Source organism: Miscanthus floridulus, unplaced genomic scaffold, assembly GCF_019320115.1.
Source record: "Miscanthus floridulus cultivar M001 unplaced genomic scaffold, ASM1932011v1 os_1419_1_2, whole genome shotgun sequence".
NCBI lineage: Eukaryota > Viridiplantae > Streptophyta > Magnoliopsida > Poales > Poaceae > Miscanthus > Miscanthus floridulus.
The window spans coordinates 18,094-33,417 of NW_027097707.1; the positions used below are offsets into that span (position 1 = coordinate 18,094).

General features: G+C 42.5%; 2 pseudogenes; one reads left to right on the forward strand and one right to left on the reverse strand.

Moving 5' to 3' along the window:
- The first annotated feature begins 4,929 nt into the window (after positions 1–4,929).
- On the forward strand, positions 4,930–9,303 carry LOC136534022 (cyclin-A1-2-like; annotated as a pseudogene).
- Positions 9,304–9,444: 141 nt separating this feature from the next.
- On the reverse strand, positions 9,445–14,978 carry LOC136534021 (uncharacterized; annotated as a pseudogene).
- Positions 14,979–15,324: the final 346 nt, after the last annotated feature.

A 15,324-nucleotide genomic window follows, 5' to 3' on the forward strand; every position in this document is an offset into this window, starting at 1 on the left:
TGATTTTATGTAGGTGTATAGCAAAATTTTACATTCTAAAAAGCAAATGGGATAACATAGGCTTCTTGGACCCCTTGCGAGTCAATGAGAAGATATGTAGATGTGACGTGGAAGACCTAAAACAGAGATTGATTGTTATTTTCGACAAATTTAAGATGAAGAACAAAACCCACATACTTCTAGCCTACAACTATGAGTATATGTTCTCGGCTTTTAATTTTATGCTTCTTTTTTTCGCTAAGATTATTCGATAATTAGGATTCTGTGATTGCAGCCACCATTTCGTCTTCATTTGTGTTAATCTTGCCAAAAATCTGATCGAGGTGTGGGACTCGAAGAAAAAAACTATTTCATCATCTGGATGCACTGGTGGCAGTGCTGAATTAGTAAACGATCCTAATAACATATTATTTTCTAATCACACATACCGCTTTCTAACGTTTCTTCTTTTAATGTTGCTCAATGTCCGAAGAAGACATATCGGTGGGACGCAGGTCCCATTCAAGGTTGTCGAAATAGAGGGGGAGTACCTAAAACAGCCGGCGGGAAACAATGAATGCGGGTTTTATGTAATGTGGGCAATGCTTCGCTACATCGGTAGGAAATTGGAAGAAGCCGATAAGTTGGTGTGTATAATCCCCATTTCATTTCTGTCTGTTAATCATTCAACAAAATGATTTACTGATTCATCTTTGGATATCATCTTTTTTGAACGACAGCGCAAGAAATATGACCACGAAAGGTTGTTAGACATGGGGATCGTCGCGCTGCAATCGGAGCTGGCAAAATTCATCTTAGCTAAGGTATTGGAAAAAGATGGAGTATTTTCCATTGCACAATCCGTGAAGTTCAAGGACCAGTATGGCCCAGAGCGGCTCGCCAGATTATTGTAAGAAGTTCGAGAAGCATTGCACAATCTGTGAAGTCCGAGAACATTTCTTTTTTATTTTGAGGGATGGAGATCTTGATAAGAACATTTGAACTGTAACCATAACATTTGTAATGTTTAATATTGATGGACTTGTTATCTAAGTAGCGTATATAAAGCGAAACCCGATTCCACGAAAAAATATAAATTAAAATAAATTATAAAACAATAAAATGCGAACGTGACATCACTGCCGGTTAGCAGAAAACCGGCAGTGTTGTCATAAATATCACTGCCGGTTAGCAACAAACCGGCAGTGATGGCTTAGCCAACACTGCCGGTTCTTGTCACAAACCGGCAGTGATTCATACGATAACACTGCCGGGTAAAACACAAACCGACAGTGTTGGTGAAAATGAACTCTACCGGATGGTCTTATCAACCGACAGTATTGGTGGAACTGAACTCTGCCGGTTGTGTAAAGAACCGGCAGTGAAGTTGAAGAACACTACCGGTTTGTAGGAACCGACAGTGATAGCTTACCCTCATCACTGCCGGTATGGTTGTGCCAGTTCAAAATCCGACAGTGATGGAGTATTTTGAACCGACAGTAAAATGTAATTCTGACGTAGTGAAAGAACAATGTTCAACTGCAGGGGATCGATGAACGGCCTCCAATGGTCAACACAGAAGAGAAGTTACACCAATATGCGACAGGAGGTTCTCTATAGGCACAACATTGAAGCCTCTGAAAAGCTAAGAACACGTCCACATGCATGCATGACCACAGATCATATATATATAATATAAATGAGGCAAACTTTCTCACTTCACTAACAATAAGAGAATAAATCGATGCAACCTCAGATTTTGGTCACAAGTAAATATTTAAGCATATATGATACTTTACGTTGACAATGTCAGTTACTGCATCGCTATGCACAGATGTATCAATCTCCTCCGATATGTGATAGCCTTTTTGTTTTATAAGATTTGTGTCTTATCTCATCCTTCTAAAGGACAGAGGAATGCTATCTGCTGCCAGCTCCTCCTCTATGGATACAAGGTCATATAATAAAAAGAATCTTCTGAAACAGAACCTATCATGGGCTACACTAACAAATACTTGCCAGACCGGGCGAGGGATTGGGCGGAGGCCATGGCCATGGCGGTGAGGTCGTCGCGCTGGCGGAGTGGGTGGAGGACATGGCCTCGGTGGACCGATTGAAAGACCGGAAACGACGATCAGAGGGGGTTGAATGGGAGCCTCAAATTTCTTTCGAAATATTTGGCCGCCGTCCCAAAATCGACCCCCAAAAGGCACACAACAAAAGTCTATAGAAACACGAGCCGCAGGGTGTCAAGAGAACCAAGAAAAGTTCCCTAGATCACTAGAAACCCAACGCAAAAGACGGAACTCAAAACAGAGCACGGACGAGTAAGAAATGGACCAAACAACACAAAATAGGGAATGACGGACTGTTTGCTACAATACCTCAGACAGTCCGCTACAGTACCTGGACTCTCCGCAGTTCAAAAATCAGAAAACCGATCCGAGAGAACAGATTCGATACGCTGGAAAAAAAATGAACGCCGGACAGTCCGGAACATTGGGTTACGAAGCGTTGTTGAGCCGCCTGGACCGTGCGTCGGATGGTGACAATATCTCGGCGTGTCGTCCCACCGCGCCGAGGTTGGGTCTGTGGCGTTGGCTGAGACAACGCCGACGTGTCGGACCCCATGTGCCACCGTGTCGCCGTCGACCGGGGTCGTCCGTGACGTGGGACCTCGGCGTCGTGTCAGTCGACGCCAACCCTCATACCTTGGCGTCATGTTAGACGCCTAAAAATGGTCTATTTTCAGCAAATGTTTTGGCGTAAGTCTTTTTGTAAAAAATATTTTCAAAAGGGACCAAAATGCAAAAATTTCACCAAATCTGACTGCCATTCCGAGCCTGCAAGTTCTCTTGAAAACACTTCTCAGAATGGAGTAAAAGTACATGCAAAATAAGGAAGGCAGTAGGAATAAACATGGTCGAATAGGCTATAGAAAACATACCATTTGGATCGATGTTAGTTTTAGCTTATTTTAGCTATATTAGCAAAAGTGTTTATCCCCGCGGGATCCCCGTCCCCGTTTCAACTGACACAGCCAAGAAGAATGCAACCATATAAAAGTGTAGGAGAAGAACAAATTGAACACCGGGGATCCCCGTCCCCGTTTCAACTGACACAGCCAAGAATACAACCATATAAAAGTGCAAGAGAAGAACAAATTGAACACCATGAAATTTCAATAAAAGTAAGGAGGCACCATTGCACAAGCACGCAATGCATTGAACATACATCATTACACTCAGAGAGCATCAGAGAGTATCTAGTAGCACACAGATCTGGAGGGCGGGAGCAAAAGCAGGCTCCAATGCACAAGCACGCTGTACATAGATGGATCTAGTAGTACTCTGATTCTACACAGAAGAAGCAGGAGCAGGCTCCAACGGATTTGAGCCGCACCTCCACAGACCACGTCCTGTCCCTTTTGCTTGCTCGGCCGTTTCTTGCTGGATTTCAGCTGCCGGTGTTCTCTCCTTGGAACGCAGCACAGTATGCAACGGGCGCTCGGCGTATGCCCGTATGGAGATGCAGGTGGCCAGGTGGGGTGCCATGTGCGGACTGCTGAAAGTGGAAGATGAGGCGTATGCCCGTATGGAGATGCAGGTGGCCAGGTGGGGTGCCTTGTGCGGACTGCTGAAAGTGGAAGATGAGGAGACAGAGACGGAGGCTGGTGGTGGTGCTGTGTCGACGCGTCGGCGGAGTGTGTCTGATGCGGGAGGTGAGATAGATAGAACTAGGGTTAGCCTTAGTACATATATTCGGCTGCATTGGGCCTTTAGGTGGGCTTTCCTTACGCGCGCCTGCGTAGCAGCTTAGCGGGCCGGGGATACGAAGAACGGGGACGGGAGACACCAAACCATCCCTGTCCCCGCTAGGCTCGACGCGGACCAATTTTCTACCGTTTAAATCCCTATGGGGATGAATTTAGCCCCATCCCCGTTCCTTAATAGGGAAATTCCCCGCGGGAAATCGGGGATTGGGTCCCCGTTGCCATGTAACGGTTCTATAGTAGTATTTATAGTATAAAACTTATGGAAATGGTTGTCCCTGCAAGGAGCCTCCTCCATAGAAACACCCACATAGTGTCAGGGATATGGTTCTATAGTAGTATTTATAGTATAAAACTTATGGATACGTCTATTGCGAATGTTCTTATTGGTAATACACAAAAGCCCCGTTCGGACGGTGCAAAAATTTCACTGTTCACAGCTAAAAGTTATTGTTCATGATGGATTTCCTCTCTCCCACAAATTTCTTCAGATTCCTCCGGATTCCTCCAAATTCCTCCAAACGAATAGGACGAAAATAGTTCCAAAGAGGTAACTTATTTAATACATTGGTTAGAAAGATATACGCTGCCTTTCGGTTTTGTATAGCAAATAAGTCCACGGAGGGGAAAAAGTGGAGAGATTATGGAAGACATTCGCATTTCCATTGCTTCTTCTATTGATTGATGCCTTAAGAGAAGCAAAAAAAATCCACAAATAGTTGGATCTTGTCTAGTAGTAGGGTGGAAATGGTTGTCCGGATATCTAGATTATCCGAATCCGTATCTACCAAAACTTAATATGGATATTCGTATTTGTATTTGTCTCTAATAAATATGGACACTAAATTGATGTTTTATGTCGTTTTTCTCTATCTAGATCCGTATTAAAAAATATTCAACATCTGTATATGTGAAGAATATAGTACTAATAACTACAAATTATTCCTGCACTAATCACTAATGGTAGTATTGATTCTGTAATCTTACTGGATGGCAAAGCAGTCGCATCGCATCAACGAAGGAATGCTACGAACACTGTTCCACGGCAGCTGCAGGATGACCAGCTGCCATGTGGGGCCCACGTCTGTTTAACGTTCACTCAGCCCGTATATCTCACCAAGATCATCCTCCTCCCTCCACTTCCACGGTTTGAAAAAAATTAAAACGGCGAAGCCTTCCTTGCTCAGTTGCTCCTCCTTGTTCGTTCGTCCGCTCCTCCCGTTTTCAGTCAATCCCCTCGCCGATGTCGACTAAAGCTGCCTCCCGCCGCTCGTCGTCAGCTGCGAGGGCTGCGACGGCCAAGCGCCCCGCAGTGGGGACGGTAGAGAGCACCGGCATAGGACTGAAGGCGAAGGCCAATAAGCGGGCCGCGCTCGGCGACGTCACCAACGTTGCCGCAACTTGAGGGAGGGACGGCGGCTCCACAAAGGTAGCGTCAGCACCGAATGGCACCGCGGCCTCCGTACGTCTTTATGCCTCTCGAGTCTCGGCTGTTCTTAGGATTGGTCGATTGTATTTCTGCTGTATTTGTTCGGGATTTTTCTGATCCTGAAATGTGGTTACGGGAGTTCATTTCTGCTCTGTTGGCTTGGCTCATGCGAATGAGTCCACTTTACTAGTAGAGTAGTTTGTCCTCATCAACTTCGGCAGAATCTGTCGGATTTTGCGGTTCAGTACTTCAGTCAACTAGTCGATTTTTGAGAATAGAACTGTTATTAGTACCAAACAATCAGTTTAGCAAATTCAGTAGCGTTATTCTTTTCTCTTGCTAATTGTAATACTCTATCATGGTCTGTATATTTTCTTCATTGAATTATTCGTATATATTGATGGTCAAAAGCTCAAAATGCTTACAATGTGTTAATCATTTTATCTGTTTGCACAAAACGTATTGGCAAATTCAACTCAATGTTTATAATGTGTCAATCATTTTATCTGTTTGCCTTCGAATTTCTCTTGGCAATGTGATAGTATGCAGCCGTAGTGTCACTGTACTTTGTTTCTCCTATTTGAGCCCAATTACTGGGTTCCCAAATTTAGAAGTTTAGCATGACGGAATCCCTTTTCTTCACAGAAGTTGAATTCAGCTACATCAGCTGCTCTTGTGAACAGACGATCTTTTTCAAATGCAAGCTCTGTTCAGGATCCAGCTTGTGGTGTGAAATTGGTTACTACTAAGCCAGCTCCAACCGTATCTCACCATGACAGCGCAGCACCAAAGCACAATTTCCCTCCTCTGAAAGTGGCCACTATTTCGCATGTTCTGAATGTTGTGCCTGCAACTGCACCCTGCAGCAGCATTGTATCTCCTACATATTCAGGAGGTTCAATTTCCATCAATGGGAAGATGTCAAACTCCTACTTGATGAAAAGCCCAGACTGTGAAAACATTGATGGTGACTCGTCAATGCTCACATCATTGGAGCGACGGGCAAATCAACACCTTCATATCAGAGGATAGAGATGGTAATAGTTTGTTTAATTTGCTGAAAGTCTTGTTATGATTTGTGCTTAGCATATTTTGTTAGCTGTGGCTCATTAAGTATGCATCTTTTGTTTTTCTTTACAAGGAACTAAGTGGTAGAAAAATGCTCTTGTTCCGATGGAAATCAACAGTGTTTGTGCTGTTAACAGTAACAATGAAAATCCACAGATGTGTCATACTCTTGCTTCTGACATTTACATGCTCATGCGTGAGGCTGACGTGAAACATTCTTGTCTTTGTGTCTGTGCCCAAACAATTTTCCTCAATCAAAAAATATTTTAGAAATGCTTGAACAACAGCAGCAGCAAAGACATGTTTAGGGAAGATTCAAAGAATTGGTTCACAACTTACTTTTGTTGGGGCTGATCACATCCATCAACAGGCAAAAGCTCTACACTTATGGTGCCAAATTAACATTTACTGTAGTTATGTTTGATCAATATCAATGCACTTTTCCAGTATGGTAGGGGCAACTAATTATTTTCTGAAGTTATTTTGTTGATGTATGTATTGAACTGGGTTTTGGAACTTTGTTCCATTATCTAAAAATGTATTGAACTGGGTTTTGATCATATGAATGTATTAATCTGATACGAGGAGAAAAAGTCTTTGGTTTCAGCTAGGCATTTTTAGATGAATATATGTTATACTTTATACATGACTTCTTGTAACACAAGCCGTTTCGGCTATATAGGACACCCAACCCTAAGAGTTTGAGGAGTTTTACAATCCTCGTATACCTTTCTACATGATATCACGAGTCGTCGATCCATCTCCATCGCTTCTGCTCAAACTCTGTCGCGGGCTGTCATGTGCCGTGCTTTCTTCCTCTGCACGTCTTTAGATCCCCTGGTTCTTCGCTTACTTTGCATGTTGTTAATAGTGCTGCATTGCTGTCTAGCAGAGCAAGAAAAGGCCGTCCGCAGATTATATGGAAAAGATTCAAAAGGATGTAATCCCAAGCATGAGAGCTATTTTGATAGATTGGATGGTTGAAGTAAGCTTTTCTGCTCCACCAAATAAATTTACGTAAAAAACCTGCACATCACTCTTCTTTGACCTAACATTGCATCCACACCTTTCCCATGTGAAGGTTACTGAAGAATATCGCCTTGTTCCTGATACTTTATACTTAACTGTTAACTACATCGACCGCTATCTTCCTGTCAACAAAATCAGTCGCCAAAGGCTACAATTACTTGGTGTTGCATGCATGTTTGTTGCAGCGTAAGATCCACCTAGTTGACTTCTTTCCCAGTTATTCTCAATAGAATTACAGTGTTCGCTTGTTTTTGACATTCCGACAACTTCTGATTCAGAAAACATGAAGAGATGTGACTGGTAGAAGAATTCTGCTACATAACTGACAACACATACTTCAGAGATGAGGTCTGTAACACGTTACTTCCAGCAGCTTCTTATTTTTATCTGTCAGATCACTACAATATGCCAGTCCCTTATTCATCACTGCACTCTCAAACTTACACATGAGCAGGTTTTAGAAATGGAAGCTTCTGTCCTAAATTGCCTGAAATTTCAAACGAGTGCGCCTACAGCGAAGTGTTTTTTGAGGTTCTGATCTTTCATCTTAAAAAAATCATTAGTACAATTGAACTTAACTAACTCTTTTTCTTGCTGACAATAGAAGATTTCTCCGTGCTGCACAAACATGTGATGAGGTATTACCCTTTTTTTTTAATCGAGTTAGGGTTATTGCATTGCTATAAGGTATAAATGATATTTTATTTCATTTCACTTGACACTTCTCTTTTTACAGGATCCGGCCTATATCGAGGTTCTAGCAAATTATGTCGCTGAGCTATCATTGCTGGAGTACAACCTACTTTGTTACCCTCCTTCACTAATAGCAGCCTCAGCTATCTTGGCAAAATTTATACTATATCCAACAAAGCATCCTTGGGTAAGTGGCTTCATGTGTTGCTGTACGCATATATATATATTGCTAAATCAATACCTGAATGGGTTAACATAGAATTCTCATTGCAATTTGGAAGCAGAATCCCACCCTTGCTAACTACACAAGGTACAAAGCGTCAGAATTGGGCAAGTGTGTAAATGCGCTGTGCCACCTTTTCAGGGATGATCCTTCAAATAACCTTCCTGCAATCAGAGAAAAGTACGGTCAGCACAAGGTAACTGGCTGTGCTCCCCAAATTTATTGGATTAACAAGAATCCTTGCAAATTCTAACAATGTCCTCTTCCTCACATTTCCTCAGTGCAAATCTGTAGCAAAGATGCGTTTTCCAGCGTCAATTCCTCCAGGGTTCCTCCAAGACGCGACATGCTAGAGGAAAAAGAATCCGGAAGAAGCTATATTTGCTTGCTGAGTTCTTCCTCCGATGGTCCAAATGCTAGGTTGCAGGGCAGATCAGCACAGGTGATTGCCGAGCATAGATTCGAGGTCGGTGTCCAGTGTCTGTGATGATCTGTGCTATGTTTTCCTATAAGACAACGTAGCTGGACCCTTTTTTTTTAAGATGTGATTACCTCTGCTTTTAGGAAAGTTATTAACAGAGTTTGCAGACTGGGGTTGCCAGTTCTCAACAAAGAAACAAGTTTAACAAAAGAAGCACCCACACAAGCCCTAGTTAAGCCTAAAGAAACACATCAACCGAGAGCAGCTCACTGGGGAACTCTTCCTAAGACAAGTTTATCGTGTGTGTGTGTTATATATACACACCATAAACTTGTCTTGGGGAGCACCGACTGCGCTAGTTGGCACCCTGCCTACTAAATAATATTCAGTACCCGACCCCTCCAGGTTCCACTCGCAGTCCACCTGCTCGGCCACCGGAAGCGATGTTTTTCCATTTTTTTTTTCTTCCATGCCTATTTCTAGCCATTTTTTTTTATGTTTCTGGCCGTTTTTTTTTTTGTGTTCCTGGCCGATCTTTTTGCGTTTCTGTCCGATTTTTTTTCTTTCGTTGCCCACACGAGCATGTGTTTTCAGTGATTTTTTTTTTTTTTTGCGTGAGTTTCATATCGATTTTTTTATTGTTTTTAGCCGGTTTCACCATACACAACATCCTTGTTCATGCTAGCGGCACACTAGTGTTGCTGATCGAGTGCGCATGAGGCCAACATCACCGACTGGTGGAAGAAGGCTAACTAATAAAATTAGAAAAAATATGTAACTGGTGAGAGCTCACATCAGTAGGCAAAGTTAAATAAAAATTCATGCATGGTGGTAAGCTTAGAACCTCAAGGCTCTCAATTTTTTTCTCTGTCCCAATCCAAAGACAGAATATAATATTTTGTTACCGTGACGATTCCCTATTTCTGTACAAGGTTCCTTTGACACAGTTTTATTGCAGTCATAAAGAAACATTTGTTCAACACAAATCCTTTTGACCATAAAAACATCTTAGGTTTTGCAATCATAGTATTCTAAAAAGTAAATACTAGCACCAATTGAGCTTAGCTAGCACATCTTGACTGCACAGATAAGCTCCTAATGTCCAGAATTTAATTTTTGGTTTAAAGAATTATGTATTTAAACTAAATATCTTCGTACAAAATCAGTAAGTGACAAATTATTATGATTTCCTCACATATATACTGACATGATTCTGAAAGTGACCAAAAAAAATCGCTTGGAATCATAAAACATATGGACATGGTCACGTATATTTGTAACTATATATATGTTTAGCCATGTGTCTCGCAACCACAGCAGAATCGAGCCTGCCATCCACCAAAGACACTGTCCCCATGTCAGCGAATGAAACAATAGTGTATCTGAAAAAAAAACTGATCGGTCCCTCTAAATAAGTTCAGGGATTCCTCCTAAAACAAGATAATATCAATATACATGCTCTGTTTACCATGTTCGTATCTTGCATGGCAAAAGGAAAAATGGGAAGTGCAATTATGAAGAGGAAAAGAAGAAAATATAGGCAAGGAGAGAAAACTGAGACAGAATAGCATGGAGCCATGAATATGAGCACAAGCAAAAGATCCTGATCCAATCAGACATGATGGAGAAAACATGACAGAGGGAGGCCATGAATATACATTGGCATGTAGTGGACTAAGCCCAATTCAGTAAACAGGTGGCGGTAGAACTGTTCACATGAGTGCAGGATTTTTAAAATTAACCGCAATGACCAATACTGGCATAAGGTCTAACTAGAAACAGAGTACATGAGGAATAGAACTTACCAAGGTGGTAAGATTGTGGCTTCTCTTGGCACTGCCCTATCGAGATCAGCCAAGGAAATCTATATCTGATAGATGGATTGATGGCCAAGATATTGCACCACAAGTGGATGCGCTAGTGCCCAAGTGAGATTTGCACAAAAAACTAAGAGAAAGAAAAGAGGATAAATAACAATGATGAAAATATTAGGTCTAACCAGAGGAAGCATAATCAACAATATTGAGCACGAAATGAACACAACATAGACAATTGGACAAACAAATCCTGAAGTGAATCCCAAGGAGAAATGTAAATCATATACAACTCAACCTCTAACTGTTTTCGGAAAATGTCACCGCCTATGATGGTAATGTACCAACAGCATGAAGAATCAAAAGAGGGTGGAGAGAGAACCTTATGTGCTGGAGGAGCTCAGAGAAGACTAGTATGAAGAAATCCTCAGACACACATAATTTTTGTTTCAAAAAAATTCAGCTTCAGGTTAAGGATATTCTAAGACTAAAACTTCAGTGAATGCATTCTATATTTCTGTAGAGATGCTAAATCAAGTGAATTCCACTTCAGGTCTGGTTTAGTTGGCGAAGTTTTTTGGGAAATGGTACTGTAGCACTTTCGTTGTTATTTGGTAATTAGTGTCCAATCATAGTCTAATTAGGCTTAAAAGATTCGTTTCGTGAATTTCGTCTAAACTGTGTAATTAATTTTATTTTTTATTTATATTTAATGCTTCATGCATGCGTCCAAAGATTCGATGTGACGGGGAATCTTAAAAAATTTTGCAAAATTTTGGGAACTAAACAGGCACTCAACTATAAGGTGGCACAATGTCTAATCCAATGTTAATCACATTCATCTAACTATTTCAATTGAACCAGAAAAATTTAGCGGGGCAGAACGTGAACACATAACTAATATTATAAAAAAATCAAATACGCACATCACATTCTCATTGATAGCCCACACCGAATGAATAATATATGACAAATTTAATTCTTAAAGAATGAAGATGGTACCTACTATTAAAAAGTGATCGCCCATAGCAAGCTAGCAGCGCCTTCATATAATTCATTAATTCAACATGTACCAATTTGACTAAGATTCAACAACCCAAGAGCTAATAAATCTGTAATTTTAAACAACAAATCAATTATTGTATGATATTATGTGATAATACATCGACAATATTTCAACTAGCTGTCGTGAAGCATATGAGCAGAAATACTTTTAAGGACTGCTAGATATTTAATTATCTGCTAGTTTGAATTATCTAAGATAGCAGAAATACTTTTAGGGACCGCTAGATAATTAATTTAAGAACTTGAACAGCAACCAAGCAGAATCAGATACGATACAATGTGCATCCATGAAGTTTCCAGGTTCTGAGAAATTCTAATCATGAAATGCGTATCAAAGTGACAAGATACAACGATGTACATATTTAAGGATGAGCATATGAGCAGTATACAAATGGTCTTACAGGAAGCAAAGTGGCATGCATAATAGCATACAGAAATTTTAGAATACATGAGCATATGAACAACAATGATCGGCTTTGGGATTCAAGAGCATATGAGCATCAGGTGCTCACACATGCAATTGTCAAAAGCATACCACAATGATTAACAGTCAGAAACCTTAAATCTGTAATATCAACAAGTGCATACATAGATCAAGATAGATAAATCATAAAATCAATGCCAAATTTATGACTGATGGAGACAGTGATAAGTCCAAAAAAGTGTAGAACATTCTCCAGCATACCTTTTTCGTGCTAGCGGCACACCACTGTTGCTGATGGAGTGCCGAAGAAGCAGACGTCTCATACCGGTGGAAGGCTAACTAAAATGATAAAAAACAGAAATAACTAGTGTTAATGATTTGGAAGCTACAACAACCATAAATTAAATGTGTAAAATTGGAAAATTAGCAAGGCTGAAAAAGAAGCTAATTTCCAATGGAAACAAATGCAAAATTTATACTCTTGTAAATCTTCAAGCATAATTAGCCACACAAATAAATCAGTAATAGTAGAAGAAACTACCTATGTGAGTAATCATGGGGAGTAGATGGAGGATGCTTTGATGGCGAGCGCATGGGATCTGCACAAAAAATAAAGAGAGAGAAAAGAGGATAAATAACTTCTCCTGTCCTCCTGACACTGACAAGAAATTTTAAGAAAAAAATCATCACATAAAGAATAATATATATTGCAATATAGCTTTCCATATGAGATTACATCCAGACAAACATTATTTATAAGCTGAGACTTCACGTGAAAGAAAATTATCATATAAAATTTTCATGATATGACATTTGAATTTTGCATTGTGTAGCTGATTAGGTCTTACCAACAAACAGTTTAGGTCTTGTGAGATGAAAAAAAATACTGATATATTCCTTAAGCTAAGAAGATTCAGTTCAGTTGCAGGGAACTATGGTTAAGAAAAATACTTTATGCTTGTTCATCAGAAACTTGATCTAACTAGTACAAGAGACAATACCTATTGGCTATTGCGCATAATGACACACTACACTGATTAGGTAATATTTCAAATATGAAAATATATGTTTTACCAAAAATAATTACAAGTTACTAGGAATAAATGTACGATAGTTTCTTAGGTAAGTGTCTCTTTAGGTGTGATTCATTATTACAACCACTTCAGCAAGCTCATAAGTACATAAGACCGCAAATACATTGACAAGATCAAAATAGTCTCATTGATCTATTTCTATGCCTGTCATCATAGATCTGAAAAATGCCATGTTGTTGCTAAATCTATGTCAAACCAAATAAAGAAACACGTGGCTGGAGCATGATAACAGAGAAAGAATCCAGGATCAAACCTCTAAGTTGCTCGTCTCTTCCACTACAGTAGCCTGACACTTGAAAAGTAAAAGCACATTTGATGCATTCTGGTTTGGCTGTAGCATGTGTGGACTAGCTAATTAACCTAGAGAACCTTCAAATCAGTTGTGCATGTTCATGGATTGCATGTCGATTCTCCCATGCCCTTCTGCCCTCTTACATGGGTCCTAACAATGACAACCTGCATGAGTGTGAGATGGTTTACCTCAGAAAAATCAGAACAAATCTGCCCTCTCCATGTATCAAACGAACCTTCAGCAATAAATCATGTGAGGCAATACAGGATTACAGCTGAGGGGACTCATCTGTCCCGCAACATGGACATCATCATACATCGTTACAATGAATCGCATGTCTATTGCCTCCCTCCATGGATCCTGCAGACGCCATGCAATTTTCATGTCAGGTTATAATATGTGAGAAAATCACAACTCTCCCTCCACACATCTAGGCAAGATTTAGGAAAAAATTAAAACAAATCATGTGGATATGATACCTGCGAGGAGGGGGCTGACCACGCCAAGGCGAGCAGAGTCCCTCTTGCTCGCACAACCAGCTCTCCAGCCCCCCATCACCTAGACATCTCGGCCTCGGCACGAGGCAGCGGCAACCTAATGAGGTGAGAAGAGTACGGGGTTGTTGGGTGGACCGGCGGGCCCAGGTGCGACGAGCTCATAGGCTTCGAACCAGGGAGCAGGGGCAGCGGCGAGCTGAGATCGTGCGGCGAGGGCGGTGGCAATCTGGGGTCTGCGTTGGAGGCGGCGGCGATGGGCGATCTATGCTTGTGACGGCAGCGGATCGAAGAAACCGGTGACCCGCAGCGCCACCGACGAGGCCGCCACCAGGGCTGCAGAGGCAGCGTTTGAAGGTTTCGCAGGCGTCAGAGGCTGCGGACGCGAGGGGGAGGGGGCGAACTGGGCTCGTGCGGCGGAGGCCCTGCAGCGCCATCGCCGACGCCGACGCTGGGACTGCAGAAGCAGCAGTGGGCTGCGGAGGTGTCGGAGGAGGCGAGGGGGACGCGATGAGCTGGGCGCGTGAGGTGGGGGTGGCAAGCTGAGCTCGTACGGCGGTGGGGGCGGCGAGCTAGGCGAAACCGCCGTCTCCTCCCGACGAGTTGGACTTTTGGAGATTGGAACGGAAAAAAGAAACTTTTTTCATCAGAAAAAAAAACTGGAAGGATAAAGAGGAGGTGGGTGCGGCAGGAAAAAAACGCAGGGAGTCGAGGGACCAGGTGGGGTGGCTCGGGTGCGGATACTGATTATTATTATATATATATATATATATATATATACACCACCTAAAACAATACGGACCGCTTTCGTCCATGTTCCTTCGTGTGCGCACCCGAAGTCGTCGGACGCCCAAACTCTCTTCATGTGCGCGCCCGGAACTCCGAGTTTGATACGAGCCTATTGATCGACATCAACTGGAACCACAGGAATACGAAAGGTAATCAATCGTGTGCGCGTTCTCCCTTTGCCCCGCTCGCCCCTCCGTCCCTCCCTCCCCTACATGACGCCCGCGCCTTGGCAACGCGTTGCATCTGTAGCCCGCGGGCACCGGCCGGTTGCTCCGGTTCCTGACACGGGCGTTCACGAACATGTGGAGGCGGACGACCGCGAGGCGGTGGAGCACAGGGCGGCCGGGGCCTACGATTGGATCGCCGCTCGCCGGGCCCGTAGAAGAAGGCATAGTGCGCAAACACGTCGTCTGGAGTTCACCCTGTCCTTGCCGGGGTCAAGGAGTGGAGCGTACTCCCGGTGGTCGTGGCTGATCTCCGGCGGCCAACCCGCCGTGTGAAGCTCGTGCTCCAACACTGGGCGGACGATGGGCACGCCCGTGCAAGTGCAGACTCGAATCGTGCGGTCTGGAACTGAACGATCCCGGTGCCGTCGGCCATGCATCGGCAAATCTGGAACCCAAAGATGAAGACAATAAAACACTTCAGTCGCGTCACCTGTACTTACATTTTGATTAGTCAGCAGGAAGTGTTGCCTAATTAACCATGCAATAATTACTCATCAGAGCAACAAAGATT